This window comes from Mobula birostris, chromosome 9, assembly GCF_030028105.1.
Source record: "Mobula birostris isolate sMobBir1 chromosome 9, sMobBir1.hap1, whole genome shotgun sequence".
Classification (NCBI taxonomy): domain Eukaryota; kingdom Metazoa; phylum Chordata; class Chondrichthyes; order Myliobatiformes; family Myliobatidae; genus Mobula; species Mobula birostris.
Genome location: NC_092378.1, coordinates 106,616,908 through 106,641,542, shown reverse-complemented (window position 1 = coordinate 106,641,542; position 24,635 = coordinate 106,616,908).

Here is a 24,635-nt window from a genome sequence, read left to right as displayed (position 1 = left end):
GATGAGGACTCGGTCTCCCGGCAATAGCTGGACGAACTTTACCTTCTGATCATACCTCCTTTTATTCCGCTGGTTCTGCTTGGTGGCTGCCGCCTCAGCCAACTCGTACGCCCTTTTCAACTCTCTCCTCATATCGGACACGTACTTCAGACATGGCTTCGAAGGTATTTCCCCCGCTTCAGTCCCAAAACACAGATCAATGGGCAACCTCGCTTCCCGTCCGAACATCAGATAGTAGGGCGAGTACCCCGTAGCATCATTGCGAGTACAATTGTAACAATGAACCAAATGGGCGATGTGCTGACTCCACTTACTCTTCCGTCCAATCTCCAAGGTGCCGAGCATGTCCAGCAGGGTCCGGTTAAACCTCTCGGGCTGAGGATCACCCTGAGGGTGATAGGGGGTGGTTCTGGACTTTTCAACCCCAAGCATATCCAGCAATTCATGGATAAGCCTGCTCTCGAAGTCCCGTCCCTGATCACTGTGGATCCGCCGGGGAAGGCCATAATGAACAAAGTACTTCTCCCATAACACCTTCGCCACTGTAGTCGCTTTCTGATCCTTAGTAGGAAAAGCCTGCGCATATCTAGTGTAGTGATCCGTGAGGACCAAAACATTCGCGGTATTGCTGGTGTCCGGCTCAATAGACAGGAAATCCATACACACCAGGTCCATGGGTCCTGCACTCTGCAAGTGGGATAACGGAGCCGCCTGCGCAGGCAAGGTCTTCCTCCTGACGCAACGGCTACAGGTCTTACAGTATTCTTCCACCTCCCCCCTCATCCGGGGCCAGTAAAACCGGTCCTTGACTAATCCATAGGTCTTCTCTACCCCTAAGTGCCCGGAATCATCATGTAGAGCCTGAAGCACAGCCTTTCGATACTTCTCGGGCATGACCAGCTGCCAGCGCCGGGGGTGGTCCGGAGGCGAAGTGACTCGGTACAGGACGTGGTTCTTCAGCTTCAACCGGGGCCACTCCTTCAGTAGTAGAGGAACGGAGGCATGTTTCGCCTTCTCCACCTGCCCCATATCACCCTGGCTAACCGCGTACCAGATAGTGCCAAGGCTTGGGTCATCACGCTGAGCCGCCTGTACTTCCTGGTGACTCAACTCCGGCAGCTGCCGGTTCCTCAGAGCAGTCACATTACAGTAACCAGTGGGCAGCGCGTCACCGTCAGCCCCCAGTTGATCTACTGCCCGATCCGTTCCCATCTGTGCTCCTACTTCCCCGTCGCTCCCAACTTGACACATAGCCTTTACTCCCTGGGCAGGGACACTCTTCCACTCCTCGGCCGTGCCCGACTCGTCGTGCGCCCGACGAGACAGGGCATCTGCATCGATGTTCCGACTCCCCGGGCGGTACTTCAGGCTGAACTCATAGGCAGACAAGGCTGCTACCCACCGGTGCCCAGTAGCGTCCAGCTTCGCCGAAGTCAGGATATAAGTGAGGGGGTTGTTATCAGTTCTCACTTCAAACTGGGCCCCGTATAGGTAGTCACTCAACTTGTCTACCACCGCCCATTTCAATGCCAAGAACTCCAGCTTGTGAGTGGGATAGTTTCTCTCAGATGGCGACAAGCTCCGACTGACAAACGCCACTGGCCTCAATCCGTTTCCCTGTTCCTGGTACAGAACAGCCCCAAGACCCTCGTGACTGGCATCAGTGTGTAGAACATACGGCTTCCGGGGATCAGCAAAAGCCAACACTGGGGCCTGTGTCAGCGCCCTTTTTAGAGATTGGAACGCCTCCTCACATTGAGCATCCCACCTCACTCCAAAAGGCTCTCCCGGGTTCAAGTATCCTCCTACCTCCGACCCTCGGTCTCCCTTCCTCCTCCTCCCCCCCATAGGTGGATAGCCACACAACAGCTGGTTCAATGGATGACTCATTTTCGCATATCCTTTCACGAATCGCCGGTAATATCCGCAAAACCCCAAAAACGAGCGTAAGGCGCTCACCTTCTGAGGTCTCGGCCAGGTGGTGACTGCGGCTATCTTATCCGGATCGGTGGCCACTCCATTTCGCGAGATTATGTGCCCAACATAACTGACTGACGTCTTACAGAACTGGCATTTATCCAGGGAAAGTTTTAACCCTTCCTCTTTCAGCCGACTCAGCACCTTCAGCAGCCGCTCCTCATGTTCCTCCAACGTAGATCCGAACACTATCAGGTCGTCCAGGTACACCAATACCTCCAGCAGGTTCATGTCCCCCACTGTCCGCTCCCAATAGTTCTCTTCCAGTGGGCTTCACAGGAGCGCTGGACATCACCGTCACCGGGAACAAGTGCGCGAGGGGCATCCCGCGCTTAAAGGTGATCTCCCTCTCCGTTATGTTCCGTATCATCACCCCCATCCGCCGTGCCTGTACAGCTGAGGGCCTCTGCAATTCAGGTCTCACCAGCGCCCCAGCCGGGAACCAGAACTCCCTTTCCAGGTCGTCGGGGGCGTCTACTAGCAGGGCCTCTCCCGGCGGCAATCCGGGGAATCTGGGGGTTCCCATCACTAATGCCGCCTCCCCTGGCTGTATCACCTTAGGCCTCGCCTGAGTGCACCACACCGTCCCTCGTTTGCACTCCGGGTCCAGCCCCTGGGGGTCACTCACTCCTTCGTACACTCCTCGGAACACGGGGTGTACCGAGAGGGTCTCCAAAAAGTTCTCCCCCCCCTTCTTCTTACAGGCTCCCAAGAGCCGTCGCACCAGAGGGGAGTTAGTCCCCACCAACAGGGCAGCACCACCGGTCTCCACCGGATCCGGACAAACCAACACCAGCGTCTCAAAGGCTTCCGATACTCCCACATCTCCCTCTGAAAATTCCACTCTCACTGACAAGTATCCATCGTACGGGTAATCACCATCACTTATGCCCCAAATCTCCAATGCGTTAAACGGAGTTACTGCCAAATGCTTCAGATATTGGTTGTAGAACGACCGGTACAGTAAGGTAACCTGCGACCCGGTGTCAAGGATGGCTTTCGCAAAGATCCCCTCTATCCGTAGGGACACGCTGGAACGGGGTCCCACCAGCCCATCAGGAATTTGGGCTTGTTTGTTCCGGGGTTCCATAGGGGTTTTCTGGGAACGTGTTCCTCCCGAGACTCCAGTCCGTTCCCTCACTGAGCCTCTCTTAAGTTTCCCGACACCTCTCCCTTCTTGGTGGCCTGGGGGCCCTCCCCCCTCGGCGCATTTCGTCTCTCACAATCCTTCCGTAAGTGGCCAGCTTCCCCACAGTGGTAGCACGCCCCCGGCCACTCACATTCCCGGCGGAAATGCCCCTCTCTCCCACAGTTATAGCACCCACTACTCGCCGCCTCTCTCCTCCCGATACGGGCCCCCGAGGACCCCTTGGATTTCTCTGGTCTCATCCCGGCTACCACCTCCTGAACCGCTGAAGACCGTCCCTGAGGGTCCGAGCCCCCTGGTCGGCCCAAAGCACACTCCTCGGCCCGTACCTCTCGGATCAGCCGTCCGAATGATGGAGGGGAGCTCTGCTTAAATGACTGCCGTACACTCCAAGCCACCCTGTCATCCTCCCGGGAACCGCTACATATCTGGCTCATCCTTAACTCCGCCACATCGTCCTCCCTCACTATACCTCGTCGCAGCAACCCCGTAAGCTTTCCTTCCAGCCTGAAAGCATAGTCGGAGAGCTTTTCCCCTCTTCTCTGCCCCATCCGTTGAAACTCTGCTAAATGCCGCCAGGGATCCCCTGACAGTCCAAACACTTCCTCCAAAGCGTCTAAACACTCCGATAGGGAAGCCAAGGGGCGTGCCGCTCTCAGATCGCGGACCACCCGGGCTGCCCCGCCCCTTAAGCTTTCCACCAATCGCTGTCTCTTTTCCTCATCCGAAACTGGCCACACCTCTAACAATTGGGATGTATCTTCAACCCAGGTCTCATAGTCATCCTCCCCTTCCGGGGTGGGCTTGGCTCCCGAGAAAATTCTCAGCTTCGGGCGGTGCACCTCAACCCTTCTCGCCAGGGAGATAATGGCAGCCGTTAACTCGGCAGTCTCCTCAAGCCCATGGGGGCGAGGCCTGGCCAAACCTTCCCACTCCGCACCTCTACCTCTTGCTACGGGCACCCGGCCGGGGGCCTCAACTAGCTCCTCCGGCACCTCCTCACTTGCGTCCTCGGGGAGGGTATGGAGACCCCACGGCCCCGCCTCCCCCTGGACATGGACTGTCGCTGGTAATTCTAAAGCCATGACGTCGGCACTCACCCGCACCAACATCCAGCTAGCCTCCAGTTCTTTCCCACCCCTTCTAGCTACAAGTTCTACCTGCCCGATACCTTTAATCAAACTCAACCCTCGCACCAGTACCTCTGCCGGAATGCGATAATCGACCCCGCTTACCACACACGCATGATTCACCGGTACCTCCTCCATTTCACACCAACTTACAATCTTATCTCGCTCCATCTTCACACCACTTACCGCAACCACAAGTACAACTTTCCCGAAAAAAAAATCCAAATCCCGGACGAGCCCCCACTTGTAACGTTCCGTTATTTTGGCTCGTGTATGTCTAGGGGAAATCCCCCCCAGCACCTGCTTCAACACTCCCCTCAGGGTCAATCGTCGCCCGAATCAATCACAAACATCAATCATCAGCCAGCACACCCAGTAAATTTTAACACATACACTTTATAGATATTACTAATTCTAGGGCATTAATATACATGTGATACAGAGAGGAAAGTAATGAAAAAAAAAGGCGCCAACACTTATTCAAAGTCCAAGTTCTTCGCGCGCTACCGTTGGAGCTCAAGTTCGACGTCAGACGACCACCCGAATTCCGTCGACCCACGGCTCGGGACCACCCGAAGTGATCGACCGGAGCCTCTCCGCACGTCCGCCGTCCTCCTCGTCTCTCCTCCCGACTCCCCGCCAAAACTCAGTCCACAGTCATATCATACAGCATGGCATCCGAAAACAAAACGATACATAACCACCCATTGGCTAATAGCACCCTCTTATCACCCTCTAAACCACAATAAACTGCTAGCGCAAACTCTCTGCAGCGTTAAAACACAACAAAGCCGCATTCCACAGATTAACATAACAAAAATCGCCATTTTAAATGTAACAAAAAAAAGACCCCGTACATGTAAATAGGCCTCAGCTCAGCCCCCTTTGCTGATGTGTTTCCCTCAAGAAATGTTTGCAAATATATACTCCATCCTTCACAGAAGGTATTGATCTAGCTTTCAGTACTAGGTTGATGGTAACCTTAAAATCACCACTGGTCCTGGCAGATCCATTCTTCTTGGCTACTGGGAACATTGGCGTTGTCCATCAACCTCGGGATGTATTCTTCCAGCCTCTGTGTGATCTAGCTCACTGGCTACTTTATCATGGATGTTAAAAGCCCAGTTTGGTTTACTGGTTGTTGAATTTCACTGTTATGAATATCATTCCCACAGGAGTTATATTTTCTCCAGTTTAAGTTCTTCATTGTATATCTGCAGGATTCAGTTCAATATCTTTGAAATGCCATTCAAACTCATTTTGTGGAATGGCTGAAGCAGCCAAGCCAGTGTCCAATCCCATTTTAATTAATTTGTCATTCATTTCTGATGTATGCCATATTGCTTGTCTATTGAACAGAGACTTTAGCAAGTTCTAGAGATTTCCGCAGGTCTTTTGCTGTTACCCTTGGGTTCTTTATCACCTCATTCATTATTGCACATTGTGCTTTTGGTGTGATCTTTGCAAGATGCACACTCTAAGGCGAGTTGCCTCAGTACTGAATTTCCTCCATTTGTAGACTGTTTCTCTTGCTTTGGACAGATGAACACTCAGGTCTTTAGAAATGCTTTTGTAGCCTTTTCCAGCTTCATGCTTCTTTACAATTCTTCTACTAAGATCCTCTGAAAGTTGTTTTGATCAACGCATGGTGTATGTAAACAGATTTTTCTGGAGAAGAGCAGACTCTGTCAGTAACCTGACTTTGTGCGTCTCTCTTAAAGGGTAGGGCACCTCTATAATCCACACCTCCAATCTCATCTCATCATTGAATGAACACCTGACTCCAAATAGGTTTTGTAGAAGGCATTCCCCAGAGTTTCACATACTTTTTCTAACAAATAAATGTAATAGTGGATTATTTTTCTCAATAAATAAATGAACAAGTATAATATTTATCTGTTATTTATTTAATTGGGTTCTCTTTATCTAGTTTTAGGACTTACAGTACATCAAGATCTGTTCACATTTTAGGTCATATTTATGCAGAAAAAGGGAAAATTCTACAGGGTTCACCAACTTTCTCGCACCAGAGTAAGACCTAAAACATTCTGTAATCAACAATGGTTTTGGTCCTAAATGTTCCTGCATTACTTTCACAATAACAGCAAAGCTCATTTCAGCTGGTTTGGTTGGAGCAGTCAAACTTCTAAGCAAGTTGTATGCTTTTCCACCCAATTCATTCAGCAAAACTGGCACTTGCTTCTCATTGTCAATTCCATTTGCTGTACAATACTGCTCAATTCATGCTGTATAAAATATACAGTTATCTCATGCAATCAAATTTGTCTATCATTCCAAGGTAGCTGACCATTTCTGTTTGTTTTGATTTATGATTATTATCACCCATACTCACTGTTTATGAACCCGTTAATTTGTTTTTTTTTACTTGACCGTCTCCGTTCCTTCCCGGAGAAGCATGTGATGCACTGTCTTTTTAACTCTATCATTTTTCACTGTGCTTTTTTAATTAACTCAAATGTCTCACTGTGTTTCAACGTGTAGGTAATTACCATGGGTTTATTTAAAACTTACTTATCATCACTGTTATGTTTTATAACTCCAAAGCATTGAAGAATGCAGAGAATCCAGAATGTGTGCCCTAGTTTCATTATTACTTTAAGAGAGGCACATGCGTATTATGTGCTGCTGTGATGACATATGCCATTCATGTACTTTTACATATAACCTATAATGAATTATTAAAACAAACAAAAATGCTTAATCAAACATTATATTTATATACTGCTGAAATATTAAATATACAACAGCATTCTGATTCAACACCTCACCTAGATGTGATGTACAGCTCCATCCCCACCTCCATGACTCTGAGCTGGAGATATTGACCCTTAAAGTATACCATACATTACAACTGTCTCAAGGCTTTCAGGCCTTTACTTAAGTTTAGAATTATGTCTGACCATTCTGATTTCTAAGGGAAGATGACTGAATTGCTTGTGACAGTATCCTTTGCAACACATAAAGCTATGCTTATTTGCCTCACTAACTATGCTGTCAACCAGGGCCTTGTCCTTAACGTGCTGTGTTCTCATACTCATAGTGTTGATGTTCAACAAAGTAAATTCTGTGCCATAATCTGCAGCTGAAATATTGCTCAGATTTCTGGTTTTATGACTTTTTATGAGAAACCTTTTCTCTTGTACTGGTATCACATTAGAAAAAACACTCGTTATCATAAGTTTTGACTTGCAGTCTTTCATTTTGTATCCTTCCTTTGGTTTGAGTAGCACGTAGGCCTAAAATGTAAGACCTGGTCTAAGTCCTGCAAAATAGTTTACTGTAATGTAAACAATCATTAGATTTGATCACAGTATTCAGATCAGCACCACCAAAGGAGTCAACAGGATTTTAATTTGCACAACTGCTTCTGTACTTTATCCAAATTGATCCCCCATGGATAAGAAAGTGAGCAAGAATAATCTTAAAGGGGTCCACACAGGTTTGTCAACTGATAAAACATCAGTGGATGATGTGATCTGTGGAAGCAAATATTAACTAATTGTTGATAATGAATCAAAAGAAAGAAAAACTCTATTGCCAATTGAAAAAAAATATATACTATAGTTGGACTAATTAAGTTTAAGATGTGTAAAGATTGTTGCATAGTACCTGGAACTTGCTCAGCCCCAGAGGAGTGGATAGCAGCCAACAGAAACATTATCCCTGGCAACGGCCGATAGACCACTCTGCCGTTTAATTACTTGCTTGTAATCACTTAAAGTACGATTATGTGATGGAGAGTACTCGGTAGATGCACTCCTTACACACCCAGACATTGCCTGGTCATTCTGCAGTCGTTGCGGTGAGTGTACACACCTCAGTGTCTTCCCCAGTATAATCTCTGTTCTCCCTCTGCATTGCGACATACATTCAGAATCAGACTCTGAAGTTTAGTTGAGTTCCCCAGTATAATCTCTGTTCTTCCCCAGTGTGATCTCTGTTCTCCCCCAGTATAATCTCTGTTCTCCCTCTGCACTGCGACATACATTCAGAATCAGACACTGAAGTTTAGTTGAGTTCCCCAGTATAATCTCTGTTCTTCCCCAGTGTGATCTCTGTTCTCCCCCAGTATAATCTCTGTTCTTCCCCAGTGTGATCTCTGTTCTCCCCCAGTATAATCTCTGTTCTCCCTCTGCATTGCGACATACATTCAGAATCAGACACTGAAGTTTCCTTGGGTTCTAAACTGAGCTGAAGTGCTCAGGTTGGCTTGATGCTGCATTTCCCGCCATTCACGGCAGAATATTCCATTTCCTTAGTAATGCGGATGTGTATATATAGTTTGTACACTGTATTTAAACTAGATACTTCTGTTTCATTTATAATATGATTGTAACAATATTGTGGGGTGCATCATATTCTAATTCATGCGTAGACTTAAGTTAACTTTGTTGGTAATTAAAGATGGAATGTCTTAGTGCCTTATAAAAGGAGCTCTTTGCCCTCAGTAGCGGAGAGAGATAGGGACGACGAGAAGTTCCCACTGGACAAGAATAAGTACAGAACTATTATTGTGTTTGCTTGTAGATATATTGTGGCATTTTTCTTTACGTTATTTGCACTAATTATTGTGAGCTTGATTGTTGAATCAGCTAATAAGCGCAATAAACACCTTTGTACTAAAATGCTAAGCGCCTCCAGCCATTTTTTCTATGGTCGTAACCCACATATCTAACAGATTATTTAAGTAACTTATAGTGTGATTAATAGCTTGAGTGTCAGGTGAAGGTATAGTTTTGTGCAGATTTGAGGCTTATTGAGGTGGTGTATTATCTTTTGTCTTGTAATAATCTTACTCGTAATCTCTGCCTAATTAAGTGGGAACAGTTTGAACAAGCTGTAGCTCCAGATAGGCAAGTAATTCTGTCAGTAGTTATGTTTTAAGTGAAATACTTTTCTCTCCAGAGTCTTTGATTCCAGTTGCCTGCTTATCATTTCTAAACGTTGACATGTGTTGAACTGACCTGGAGCGAAAAGAAGGAATTACATGATTTTTCGATACACTATAGCATATAAAAACCTCAGTCACAGAAATGGACTCAATTTGTCTCTTTATTGTTGACAAAACAGGCATAAAGCAGACATAGTGTGTTGTCAGAGGTAGGGTTTTTTCCTTTACACAGAGTTATTCATGCATGGAACATGCTGCCAGGGATGGAGATAGAGGCAGATGGATGAGGGAGATTTAAGAGACTCTTGGAAAGGCTCATGGATGAAAGAAAAATGGAGAGCTATGTGGAGGGAAGGGTTAAGTTGATCCTGGAGGAGGATAAAAAGTCAGCACAACATCATGGGCCAAATGGCCTGTGCTGTGCTATTGTGTTCTATGTTCTGAAAACTCTTCAATGCAAGAGTAATTGTTTCCCTGTTGAAATCCCACTGAATGTAAAGGTGGTACAGTCACTTCAATCTAATGATGTTGTCCAAGTATGGCTACTCTGCTCTGCCTAATCAATTTATGACCTTTCTTTTAGCGCGCGGCCATTCCGAATGATATCGTATCTGTGAAGTAGGACGCCGTGCACAATCCTGATTTGATAGAGATAGACGTGAAGAAGCACGGAGAAACATCTGGAGAAACTTCTGAAATGCCTGCTTTGCTGCCGCTGCTACTGTACGATCGAGAATCTCCGGAGGGAAGGTCCAAATCCTCGGCCTTGCCTATTGCCTGTTGCCGGGGCCGGGGTATCGGTGTCGGAGAGCTGGTCGGAGGCTCGGAGTTTTCGGACAGACTCGGAGCCGGACTGTGGTCGGATGCTTCCGGGATGCTGCATCGGCAAGTTTGCGGCGTGTGAGATGATGGAACTTTCGAGAGACTTTGAGACTTTACTGTGCCCATGGTCTGCTCTTATCAAATTACGGTATTGCTTTGCACAGTTGTAACTATATGTTATAATTATGTGGTTTTTGTCAGTTTTTCAGTCTTGGTTTGTCATGTGTTTTCTGTGATATCATTCTGGAAAAACGTTGTATCATTTCTTAATGCATGCGTTACTAAATGACAATAAAAGAGGACTGTGTGTCCTCATAATCTAATCTAATCTAAACTCATAGAAATGCAAAGCACCAACCCCATGGCAGGTTGATAAGGAAATGTGCTTTGACTGGCACGTCGATGTGCTTTTGCCTTCATTGGCTTGGCTGTGATTTTAATGTTGTGCAGATGTCATCTACTCTTCCTAGGGAATGTAGTACTTGCTGAGTCTCATGCACAGGAAAATTATGTGCTGCAGTCTCTGCAGAATAATGAGCTGGTGGCTCTTGGTACTTATGGGATGCCCATAACCTGTGCCAGTGACTGATGCTGAAGGTGGGAATGAAGCAATGTGGTAGCCACAAACTGAAGGGATGTTCCTTTCTCGCCTGCATTTGCTCTTGCCTCCTTTCGTGCTGCGGTCCCGTGGACATCATGGAGAGAACTCCTTAAATCTGAGCAAAACACCAAAGTGCTGGAGGAGCTCACTGGGTCAGGCAGCATCTATGGAAGGAAAACGACAGTCAACCTTTTGGTTAGGGCTGGATTCTCCATCATGCAGTTCCTTCCTGCTGCTATCCTTATGCTCTTATGTCTTTACGGGAATGAACAAGTAAGACATGCTGGCTTCTGCAGCTTGCGCATCCAAAGGGATTGTGGAATGATGGCAGGAGGGACATGGGAAGAAGGATTAGGTACGAGTAGTCTGCCATCTTCATTCATCCTCATACCACTCCATTGGTGTCACACAGTCTTCTCCAGCCTACTGAGTCAATTGGCATGCTTATCCATCTCTGATCTGTTGCTGATTGCCCCATTTAATACAGGAGGGAAGCAAGCAAGCTGGTGTTCAAGTTGCTTATGTACCTAGCTCTTTCTGAGGGCTTGGAGATATGGCAAGTGTTGTAAGGTTCTGGTTCAGCTATGAGCATTAGGTTGGACTAGTTCGATAGAGAACATTTAAAAAAAAGCTGAATATGCTGGAAATACAGGAAGAATCTTGAACCTGAAAACTCTGTTTCTCTTCCCACAGACCTGTCGATTATTTCCAGCATTTTATGAGTGATAGAGATTCCTGTTAGGTGAACAAGCAGGTGTACAGTACAGAGTAATGTGTATTGTGTATTTGCTGAGAGATTGGAGCTGATGAAGGCTTCACTGACCAATCCTTGTTCAAATGCAACCTTTCCATTTTCTCCCAATAATTCCAATGTCGCTGCAATCCAAAGATTCTTCCTACACTTTTCTACTCACGTATTGACTGGATTTTTTTGCTTTTTCCTTACTCTCTAGTATATGACCCTAGCAGTAATTCAAGTTCCAGATCCTTTTACCTACTTTCCTTCAAAGTATACCAGGAACACCACAGCTTTTTCCTTTCCCATCTCATTCATTCTTTGTAGAAAGCAGCCTTCTAGGGTGCATCACAACCTGGTATGGAAGATGTCCTGTCCAAGACCGAAAGAAGCTGCAGAAGATCATGAACATGGCGCAGCACATCACACAAACCAATCTTCCGTCCTTGGACTCACTTTACACCGCACGCTGTTGGAGCAGTGCTGCCAAGATAATCAAGGACATGACCCACCCAGCCAACACACTTTTTGTTCCTCTTCCCTCCGGAAGAAGGCTCAGGAGCTTGAAGACTCATACGGCCAGATTTGGGAATACTTCTTTCCAACTGTGATAAGACTGCTGAACAGATCCTGACCCGGATCTGGGCCGTACCCTCCAAATATCCGGACCTGCCTCTCAGTTTTTTTTGCACTACCTTTTCTATTTTCTATTTATTACTTATAATTTAAAATTTTAATATTTACTAATTTTTACTATTTTTACTATTTTTAATATTTAATATTTGTAATCCAGGGAGCGGGAAGCGCAGAATCAAATATCACTGTGATAATTGTACGTTCTAGTATTAATTGTTTGGCGACAATAAAGTATAAAGTATATGTTTCAGTATCAATTACATATTGGCTATTACCACTTAGAGGAAATATTCAATGACTGTCCTCTGACAGCCTTATTCTGGCATCTGTTGGAATCATCTGAGTTTGACTCAAGGTTCAAAGTTCAAAGTAAATTACCAAAGTTTAACACTCAGTGACCACTTTATTAGGTACAGGAGGCATAGCCACAAAGTGTATGTTCGTGGTCTCCTGCTGTAGCCCATCCACTTCAAGGTTTGACGTGTTGTGCATTCAGAGATGCTCTTCTGCACACCACTGTTATAACACGTGGTTATCTGAGTTACTGTCACCTTTCTATCAGGTTCTATCTGGCCATTCTCCTCTGACTGCTCTCATTAATAAGGCATTTTTGCCCACAGAACTCCACTCACTGGATGCTTTTTATCACACTATTCCCTGTGAACTCCAGAAATTGTTGTGCGTAAAAATCCCAGCAGGTTTGCATGTTCTGAGGTACTCAAACCATCATGTCTGGCACCACAGTTAAAGTCACCTAGATCACATTTCTTCCCCATTCTGATATTTGTTTAGAACAACGACTGAACTTCTTGACTAGTTCTGCATGCTCTTATGCATTGAGTTGCTGCTATATGATTGACTGATTAGATACTTACATAATGAACGGGTACACCAAAGTACCTCAACCCTGAGGTTCATTTGACGTTTTGGTCTGAGACCCTTCGGCAGGAATGGAAAGACCCTTCGCCAGTCCTACCAAAGGGTCTCAGCCGAAACGTCGACTGTACTCTTTTCCACAGATGTTTCCTGGCCTGCTGAGTTCCTCCAGCATCTTGTGTGTGTAACAAAGTATTTAGTTGTTTTCCTTGCTTCATTGACTACCGGCCAGAAGTCGCTGAGATTCACCAGCGGTATCTTAAACTGGCAAAAAGCTCCACTTTTAATATGCTTTTCCATTCTTGGCCACTGGTGTTTTCATACCAGGCCACGATACTCTCCACTGTGCACCTATAGAAGTCAACATTTTATATCACATGTCGAATTTGCGTAAACTTCCAAGAAAGTAGAGCCACCTTCTTTGAAAAGGCACTTACGCGCTGGTCCCAGGACAGCTCCCTGATATGCCTACACCAGGGAATTGACAGGTACTGGCCCCTCAATGAAAGCAGCATTGCAATAATTTCCTTACCATCCCTGACTGCCCCCATTGTCTACATGGTCTTACTGAATTTAAAATGAAACATGCTAAATGCTAAAAGAAGCAGATAGGACATGGGAGAGGGCACTATTCCTTTATTATCTCCATTTTGGATGAGAAGGTTAAGGTGTGGAGAGAGAATGGAGGGTCAAAATCAGCAGGAACGATTGAGTAAGGAGGATATCAGAAAGATTATTCAATAATAAGTGATGGGGTGGGGAATAGATGTGGAGTACCTGTAGAGGTGATAAATGGTAGTAGACACAGGAGTCTGGGAGAACATAATGGATTTTGAAAGGGCATCCCAAAGTCTATGGTAATCCTACAATTGCAGAGTAAATTCTCTTACTGGCCACTTATTCTTCTTTCCCTGCCACAGAACATTTTCCTATCAGTACATCATACCTAAAATCAATGATAAAAGGAAAGGAAAAAAAAGACAGCCAAAAGTAGACTAAATGGAACTACAGACAAAAGACAGATAATAGCTGGAACCAGAGAAATAGATAAAACAGAATCTTTTCTCTCAACATCAAGCAAGCTTAAAAATCCCCTGTTTATTCGCACATTTATTAATTAGTCTGTTCAGAACCCTGAATTAAATAGAATTAAATCCTTTGAATTTATTTCCTTAGAGATGATTTTTGGATTATTTCTAACTGCAAGAAACGTTAATTCAGAGTAAGCTCTTGTATATTCCCCATCTTTCCATTAAATGCCTGATACCTGTGCTTTTAGAGAGAATTGATTTAGTTCATTCATCTGTGCCCTGATACCAGAGCCATGCATCACATTCAGTTAGTGTTGTTTAGAGCTGATAGTTGACCTTCAGGACGTAGACACATTCCAACTGTGGTTTGCCTTCACATTGACTGCAGTGAAAAAACAAGCATCAGGGAATGAGAATCTATGGTCGACATAAAGAACTGCATTTTTGGTAAACTGGAATAATGGTAATAATTAGAAAAGCAAGCCTGAAGCAGTCATTATTTCCAACTATAATCAATAAGAAGGGACATAACATTTTCTCTAAATACATCCAGGAATTGTTTCCAAAATGGGCACTTTATACAATAATTGCACATATGATAAAGAAGCTTCCATCTAAAATAATTCAGTCTGTGAATGATACTGAGGGAATTTTCAGTGTTGTATTGCCTTTACTAAGGACAAAAATATATGTTCATTTCTGAACGGTGTTGTTGATGACCTCCTGAAAAACTTTAAGCAATATTTCTGTCTTGGTTGGTAAGAGGGGTGGGGTGTGATGGGTGATGTGGAGAAGAGTGAAGATTCCCTGCATAGAATGCTTCCTGAGATCAAATTCTCAGAATTTGGTTCTGTATCTGCTTATGTCGGAAAAGCAAATTGTGCAGAAGATACGGAGAGACTGCAGAGAGATATAGATGGTTTAAATGAGTGGGCAAGGGTCTGGCAGTTGGAGTACAATGTTGGTAAATGCGAGGTCATCCACTTTGGAAGGCAAAATGAAAGAGCAGATTATTATTTGAATGGTAAAAATTGCAGCATGCTGCTGTGCAGAGGGACTGGGGAGTGCTTGTGCATGAATCTGAAAACGTTGGTTTGCAGATGCAGCAGGCTATCAGGAAGGCAGATGGAATGTTGGCCTTCATTGCTAGAGGGATTGAATTTAAGAACAGGAAGGTTATGTTACAACCGTACAGGGTACTGGTACTGGTGTGCAGCTCTGGTCTCCTTTCTTGAGGAAAAGTATACTGGCTTTGGAGGCAGTGCAGAGGAGATTCACCAGGTTGATTCCAGAGATGAGAGGGTTAGACTTTCAGGAGAGATTGAGTAGCTCGGGACTGTACTCGCTGGAATTCAGAACAATGAGAGGAAATCTCATAGAAACGTATAAAATTATGAAAGAGATATACAAGATAGAGGCAGGAAAGTTGTTTCCACTGGTAGGTGAGTCTAAAATTAGGGGTCATAGCCTCAAGATTTGGGGGAGTAGATTTAGGATGGAGATGAGGAGGAACTGCTTTTCCCAAAGAGTGGTGAATCTGTGGAATTCCCTGCCTAATGAAGCAGTGGAGGCTACCTCAGTAAATATATTTAGAATGAGGTGGGATAGTTTTTTGCATAGTAGAGACATTAAGGGTTATGGGGAAAAGGCAGGTAGGTGGAGATGAGTCCATAACCAGATCAGCCATGATCTTATTGAAGGGCAGAGCAGACTTGATGGGCCAGATGACCTACTTCTGCTCCTATTTCTTAGGTTCTTATGTTACTGACACTTGGAGAACATGAGCATGTAGAACAGAGTAGAAAATGTCAGCAGCGGTTATTTAAAAAGGGAGCTTCAAGAGCATTTGTCCATTGTATTTGGCCCATCAGTGGCGTCAATAGAGCACTACAAACCAAATAAAAGTACAGAAGGGATAAACGGATCGGCCATTGCCGGGGCAGCCATTGTACAGGAGAGGCCAGTGGCAAAAGTAGAAATGACAGGCTTCGGCTCGGAAAAGGCTTTGGCTCTGTATAAAAAGTCTGTTAAAGTTTCTCTTTTGTTTTTTTTTCCCTCTCTTACTGTACCATTTAAATGGCTGTGGTGTGCTCTTCGTGCCAGATGTTGGAGAACTGGAGACCCAGAGTCTCCCAGGGAACTGCATCTGCGTGAAGTGCATCCGGCTGCAGCTCCTTGAAGATTGTGTTAGGGATCTGGAGCAGCAACTGAATGACCTTCAGTGTGTACAGGAGAGTGAGGACGTAATTGATCAAAGTTACAGGGATGTGATCACCCCGAAGTTGCAGGAGGTGAGTAGCTGAGTGACTGTCAGGAGAAATAGAAATAGGCAGTTAGAGCAGAGCACCTCTGTGGTCATTCCCTTCAAAAACAAGTATACCGCTTTGGATACTTTTGTGGGGAATGACCTCCCAGGCGAATGCTATGGCGACCAGGTTACAGGCACTGTCCATGGGTCCATGGTGCAGAAGGGAAAAAGAAAGAAGAAGGGAGTGGTAGTGATAGGGGACTTGATGGTGAGGGGAACAGACAGGAGATTCTGTGGACGTGAACGGGACACCTGGATGGTATGTTGCCTCTCGGGTGCCAGGGTCAGGGATGTCTCAGACTGCATCCACAACATTTTGGAGAGGGAGGGGGAGCAGCCGGATGTAATTGGTACATATTGGTACCAATGACATTGGAAGGAAAAGCAACGAGGTCCTGAAGAGAGAATTTAGAGAGCTAGGCAGAAAGCTAAGAAGCAGGACGTCCAGGGTAGTAATTTCCAGATTGATGCCTATGCCTTGCACCAGTGAGGGTAGAAACAGGATGAGTTGGCATATAAATACATGGCTTAGAAGCTGGTGCAGGGGGCAGGGCTTCAGGTTCTTGGATAAGTGGGATCTCTTCTGGGGAGGTATGACCTGTTCAAAAGTGTGGGTTGCACCTGAAAGCAAGGGGAACTATTATTCTCATGGGTAGGTTTGTTAGAACTGTTGGGGAGGGTATAAACTGACTTGGCAGGGGGGTGGGAACTGGAGTGAAAGGACTCAGGAAAAGATGGATGGTAAAGAAGTAAAGACAGCATGCTGTCAGATTGTAAGGAAAGGTAGGCAGGTGATGGGACTTAGTTGCAGCCAACAGGCTGAGTATCAAATCTTGAGGGATGCAGAGTCAGAAACGATAACAAACATGGTACTCAAGGTGTTGTATCCAAATGCGCGTAGTTTAAGAAATAAGGTGGATGATCTTGTTGCAATATTACAGATTGCCAGGTATGATGTTGTGGCCATCACTGAATTGTGGCTGAAGGATGGTTGTAGTTGGGAACTCAATGTTCAAGGTTAAATATTATCGGAGGGATAGGAGGGTAGGCAGAGGGGGTGGTGTGGCTCTACTGGTAAGGAATGGAGTCAAATCAGTAGGAAGATGTGACATAGGATTAGAAGATGTTGGTTCCATGTGGGTTGAGTTAAGAAACTGCAAGGGTAAAAGGATGTTGATGGCAATTATATTTAGGGCTCCCATCAGTGGCTGGGAGGTGGACCGTAGGTTGCAACAGGAAATATAAAAGGCAAGTCAAAAGGGCAATGCTGTGGAAGTTATGGGAGATTTTAACATGCAGGTCAATTGGGAAAATCAGGTTGGTAATGGATCTCTAGAAAGTGAGTTTGTTGAATGCCTAAGAGATAGATTTTTAGAGCAGTTTGTCGTTGAGTCTACCAGAGGATCAGCTATACTGGATTGGATGTTATGTAATGAACCAGAGGTGATTAGGGAGCTTAAGGTAAAAGAACTCTTAGGAACCAGTGTTGTGTTCAGCTTGAAATTTGATAGGGAGAAAGTAAAGTCTGATGTAGCAGTATTTCAGTGGAGTAAGGGAAATTACAGTGGTATGACAGAGGAGTTAGCCAAAGTAAATTGGAAGGAGATGCTGGCACGGATGTCAACAGAGCAGCAATGCTGTGCATTTCTGGGGAAAATGTGAAAGGTGCAGGACATGTGTATTCCACAAATGAAGAAGTACTCAAATGGTAAACTAGCACAACTGTGGCTGACAAGGGAAGTCAAAGCTATTGTAAAAGCAAAAGAATGGGCATACAACAAAGCAAAAATCAGTGGGAAGATAGAGGATTGGGACATTTTTAAAAACCTACAGAGAGCAACTAAAAAAATTATTAGAAGGGAAAAGATGAAATATGAAAGCAAGCTAGCAAATAATTTCAAAGTGGATAGTAAAAGTTTTTTCAAGTATGTTAAAAATAAAAGAGAAATGAGAGTGGATATAGGACCGCTAGAAAATGAGGCAGGAGAAATAATAATGGGGGACAAGAAGATGGCTGATGAATTAAATGAGTATTCTGCATCAGTCTTCACTGTGGAAGACACTAGCAGTATGCCTGATGTTGTGGTGTGTGAAGAAAAAGAAGTGGGTGAAGTTATTGTTACAAGAGAGAAGGTGCTCGAAAAGCTGAAAGACCTAAAGGTACATAAGTCACCCGGACCAGATGAACTGCACCCTAGGGTTCTGAAAGAGGTGGCATTAGAGGTTATGGTGGCATTAGAAATTATCTTTCAAAGATCCTTGGACTCTGGCATGGTGCCAAAGGACTGGAAAATTTCAAACATCACTCCTCTCTTTAAGAAACAAGGAAGGTAACAGAAAGGAAATTATAGAACAGTTAGCCTGACCTCAGTGGTTGGAAAGATATTGGAGTCAATTGTTAAGGATGAGGTGATGGAGTACTTGGTGACACAAGAAAAACTAGTACAATGTCAGCATGGCTTCCTTCAGGGAAAATCCTGCCTGACAAACTTGTTGGAATTCTTTGAGGAGATTACAAATAAGATAGATGAAGGGAATGCAGTGGATGTTGTATATTTGGACTTTTAGAAGGCCTTTGACAAGGTGCCACACATGAGGCTGCTTACCAAGTTAATAGCCCATGGTATTACAGGAAAGTTACTAACATGGTTAGAGCATTGGCTGATTGGTAGGAGGCAATGAGTGGGAATAAAAAGGCAAACACGAGGAATTCTGCAGATGCTGGAAATTCAAGTAACACACATCGAAGTTGCTGGTTAACGCAGCAGGCCAGGCAGCATCTCTAGGAAGAGGTACAGTCGACGTTTCAGGCCGAGACCCTTTGTCAGGACTAACTGAAGAAAGAGCTAGTAAGAGATTTAAAAGTGGGAGGGGGAGGGGAAGATCCAAAATGATAGGAGAAGACAGGAGGGGGAGGAATGGAGCCAAGAGCTGGACAGTTGATTGGCAAAAGGGATATGAGAGGATCATGGGACAGGAGGTCCGGGGAGAAGGAAAAGAGGGAGGGGGGGGAAAAGCCCAGCAGATGGGCAAGGGGTATAGTCAGAGGGACAGAGGGAGAAAAAGGAGAGAGAGAGAGAGAGAAAGAATGTGTGTATATAAATAAATAACGGATAGGGTACGATGGGGAGGTGGGGATTAGTGGAAGTTAGAGAAGTCAATGTTCATGCCATCAGGTTGGAGGCTACCCAAACGGAATATAAGGTGTTGTTCCTCCAACCTGAGTGTGGCTTCATCTTTACAGTAGAGGAGGCCGTGGATAGACATGTCAGAATGGGAATGGGACGTGGAATTAAAATGTGTGGCCACTGGGAGATCCTGCTTTCTCTGGTGGACAGAGCGTAGGTGTTCAGCAAAACGATCTCCCAGTCTGCGTCGGGTCTCGCCAATATATAGAAGGCCACATCGGGAGCACCGGACGCAGTATATCACCCCAGCCGACTCACAGGTGAAGTGTTGCCTCACCTGGAAGGACTGTTTGGGGCCCTGAATGGTGGTAAGGGAGGAAGTGTAAGGGCATGTGTAGCGCTTGTTCCGCTTACACGGATAAGTGCCAGGAGGGAGATCAGTGGGGAGGGATGGGGGGGACGAATGGACAAGGGAGTCACGTAGGGAGCGATTCTTGCAGAAAGCGGGGGGGGGAGGGAAAGATGTGCTTAGTGGTGGGATCCTGTTGGAGGTGGCGGAAGTTATGGAGAATAATATGTTGGACCCGGAGGCTGGTGGGGTGGTAGCTGAGGACCAGGGGAACCCTATTCCTAGTGGGGTGGTGGGAGGATGGAGTGAGAGTAGATGTGCGTGAAATGGGGGAGATGCGTTTGAGAGCAGAGTTGATGGTGGAGGAAGGGAAGCTCCTTTCTTTAAAAAAGGAGGACATCTCCCTCGTCCTGGAATAAAAAGCCTCATCCTGAGAGCAGACGCAGTGGAGATGGAGGAATTGCGAGAAGGGGATGCCATTTTTGAGGAGGGATCTCAGTGAAACCTTTTGAATGTTGAAAGGCCTAGGCAGAGTAGATGTGGAAAGGATATTCCCATGGTGGGAGAGCCTAACACAAGAGGGCACAGCCTCAGGTTGGAGGGGCGCCCTTTCAAAACAGGGTGGTGAATTTGTGGAATTTGTTGCCACTTACAGCTGTGGAGGCCAGGTTGTTGGGTGTATTTAAGGCAGAGATTGATAGGTTCTTGATTGGACATGGCATCAAAGGTTATGAGGAGAAGGCCTGGGGTTGAGGAGAAGATTGAAAAAAAGGATCAGCCATGATTAAATGGCAGAGCAGACTCGATGGGCCAGATTGTCAAATTCGGCTCCTATGTCTTATGGTCTTATGTCCCCTGACACCCGTGGTCCCACATCGCCTTGGATTTCATCACGGGTTTGTCACTTTCCGATGGGGCCACGTGATCGTGACGGTAGTGGACCAGTTCATTGCCCTCCCCAGACTTCTGTCAGCCGCTGAGATGGCAGATCTAGTCCTCAAACATTTAGTTTGCCTTTATGGTTTCCTTTAGGATATTGTGTCTGACAGGAACCCACAATTCATCTTCCACTTCTTGCAAGGTTTCTCCTTCCTCCTCTGCACCTCAGGGAGTTTGTCCTCTGGCTGTCAACTGCAAACCAACAGCCAGTCAGAAAGAGCTGATCAGCAAGTGGAGATGTTACTGTGATTCTTTGCTGTCTCTAACCCTTGCACATGGAAGAGTGAACTGTCCCACAATCTCAACCTCCTTTGCCATGGGAATGTCACTCATTGAAGTTCTTCATGGCTACCAACCCCACAGAGGAGCCAATGGCAGAGGTCCTGTTCACCTGTGCCATGGTTCACCACTGCTGCAATGCTTGGAAGAGGGTACAGAGGACTATCCTAGCTGCCAACTGCACCCACTGATGCCAGGCCATTTGTCAGCAATGCCCAGCCAGATTACTCTGGCCTGGGGACCATGTTTGACTGTCCACTCAAGACCTGCCCCTTGCCCCAATTTATTCCTCCCTTCATGATTACCCATCGTCTCAATCCAATCACTTACCTTTTTCAACTGCTACTGTCCCTCTGGATCACACCTGCCCTCCATATGTCCTCAAGCCCTTTGTCCATGTACCAATGAACCCACTTTAGCCCGCACCTCTGGAATCTAGGATGGTGGAAGGTGGTCCTATGTATGTGGTTTATTGTTTGATAGATTTACATTAATTTGCTCATTATTATCATTTGAGTTAATTGATAGATTTCCTCCACGATCTAATTGTAAATTTTTGGTATATTTTTTTTCTTGCTAGCGGTTTGATGTTTATCTTTAGAATCTTTTTGTATGATGCCTGGCTCTGGGGTTGTACACCTAATGGGTTTTCTTCCTCCACTTTTTCTGCTTAGTAGGATTTTTTGTATTATCATCAAAATTTTTCAATCTTTAAAATAATGATTTTTTCCCTTGAGGCATTGTAAGTGTTGTTTACTTCGATGTACTCGCGTTATTTTTGAATAATATAATAATAATAAAAAGATTTGAAAAGATAAAAGATAAAGATTCACTTCGTCATGGGCAGAGTGTGCAGTTCCTGGTTGACTGGGAAGGGTATGGCTGGTGGAGAGGTCTTGGGTGTCCTCCAGTTTCATCTTTAATCCATCACTCATCCGGATTGTTTAGTGCAGTCGGGTTCCACTCATAAGAGGTGGTGTCCAGTCAGACCTGCACAGACAGGCACCTCCCAGTCTCCACCCAGCTAACAGGAGTCACCTGCCACTCGTTATCAACTCATCACCTGCAGCCTATTTAAACCCAGCTCCCATCTGAAGTACCTTCGACCCAGCCAGCCTCAAACAGTTGATCCTAGACTTCATTTACCTCTTTACCTGTGAGTTTAGTATCAGTTCTTTCTTGTTTTGTGCCCCCCCCCCGTAACTTGTTATTTTGCAGTTTGTTTGTAAAGTTATTGCTGACTGCTAAACAATCTCCACTGCTCTGCTTTTCTGTCAATCCTCCTCTACATTTCCTGACAGACAAAGCAGAGAGCACTCAGCAGACTGGGCAGCTCGTGAATAGAGAATCCAACTAAGTGTTTCAGGTAGATGATTTTCCATCTGAAAGCTTTTGAAAATGTGCGCCTTTACCTAAAAATTGATTACATCTATCTTTGCCAAACATCCTTATCTTTACTTCATAAACAGTGAGGAACCATAATGTTTTACTACAAAGAAATACTCTGAGCATTTTTCTTAATTAGCTTGAGCTCCATTCTCTCTTCTCCCTGAACAGAAATGCTATATACACCACAAGCGGCGTGATAGCACAACGCTTTACAGTACAGATGACAGGGGTTCAATTCCCACTTTAAGAGGTTTGCACATTCTCCCCATTACCACGTGGGATTCCTCCTGGTGCTCCAGTTTCCTCTCAGAGTCTAAAGACCTACTAGTTAGTAGGTTAATTACAAATCGTTTGTAGTTATTGTAAATTGTCCCATGATTAGACTTGAAATAAATCAGGGGATTTCTGGGCAGCGTGGCTCCAAGAGTCAGAAGGGCCTATTCTGTGCTGTATGTCAATAAATAAATCAATATATCTGTGTGACCTAAGGGTGCTTTTAATGTTCCTTATCGGGATGTAATAGTCAATTTTTTAATGCACGCAAACGTTGCTTCTCACTACCACATCTCCCAAACCTTGAAAACAGTTCATTCAAGCTGTGCTCTGTTTTCCTTCTTTTCAGAAGCTGCCAAGAACGTATCATGTTGAAAAAGGGGAGAAAGAGGAGAACATCACTGAGAGATGTAGCTTACTTAAACTGTACAAAGAGAAGAGTTCAGGAATTCTAAATCTACTAATGTGTTATTGTGATAATTTAGGTTTTCTCTGTATACACTGTAAGTCAATTAGATTTGTAAAAGATGAACTTTACTCACCCATTTGAGGAAATTTCTGATCATAAAAAGTTGTTGGTTCGGAATTTTTTTTATGGTTCAGCATTGGTATGTGAGCCACAGGTCCAGACTGCAAACAGATGAGTGGCCAGAGCCAGGAGCCTGGTATGCAACTAGGAATGGGATCCAGGCTTGTGGTTGGGGTCTGGAATGCCAGTGATGAGGAATATGGGTGACTTTGTGGCCAGATGTACAGTCCAGAGTCCCTGCTCCCTTTAGACTCTCCAAATTCACTGGAAAAATTTATTATACCAGAATCTCCAATTACAGTATATGGAAAATCTGCAAGTCTGGCACTACTAATTCCCTAAAGATGCCAGATTACCAGAGTCTTACTGTATTGAGCTACGTTTGAAATTAAGCACTTTCCTATACCCCCAAACAAACAAATGCAGTCCACCAAGATGAATCATTCTTAATATTTGCCAAGTGTGAGGTCTGCTAAGTCCGTTGTTACATGGTGTTGTTTGTATTTTGTTGGAATTATCGTCTGGCCTTTTGATTGATAAAAACAAATTTTTTGAAGCAATGTTTGCCAATTATTGTTAATAATGCTGCACAGAAAATTAGTTTGCTGGTGTAATGTCATTCATCCACTCAGTATGCCTTCACTCCCTGAAGTGTTTTAGACAGAACGGGCAGGCACTAAATTGGAGTCTTGCCAGATTCAGGATTTACTGGGATTTCAATTTAGGTGGATAGCTCTTGAAATCAATTGGCTCTTAGATAAAGTTTTAAGTGTAACGTTGCTTTTATCTGATCCAAGATTAATTGTATGTTGAACAATGTAATCAATACTGAGCTGATAGCATTTTGAAATTGAAGACCCATTTATGATTGTGTTTAAAAACGCATGGACGATTTGCAGTGAAATTACCCACCAATCTATTTAGATGAAGATAATCAAAGCAAAAGCAGGAATGTTAACTATTTTACTAATGGCTTTGTTTCAATGAGCTTCACAAACAAGTTTGTCAGAAGAAGTGGGATTTCAATGAGAGAAACCCCATTCATTTTCAGAACTTGATGAAAAGAGCATTCTTCACTCTTTTCTAAGTTTTATGAGTCACAACTTTTAAATAAATAAGTTGAAGCAGGATTAATTATCAATCTACTACTTCTTTTCTGTCTGGGCCAGTTATGAATATTACAAACTAACTCAGATGATTCAGTAAAACTAACTTTTATCAATAATGCCAGGCCATGCTCTCTTCTTACTGCTGCCATCAGGTAGAAGGTGCAAGAACCTTAGGGCTCACACTAAAAGGTTCAAGAACAGTTACTACCCCTTAACCATCAGGCTCTTGAATAAAAGGGGATAACTACATTCACTTGCCCTTCCATTGAGATGTTTCCACAACCAAATAATCTCAATTTAAAGACTCTTTATCTCATTATCTCATGTTCTCATTATTTATTGCTATTTATTTATATTTGCATTTGAACATCATGTTAGGAAATCACTGATCAGGTTGTGTAGAAGTTTTTGAGGTATTTTAGTCCAACTTCAAATGCTTAATGTTGGCTTGAAAGAGTTCAGAC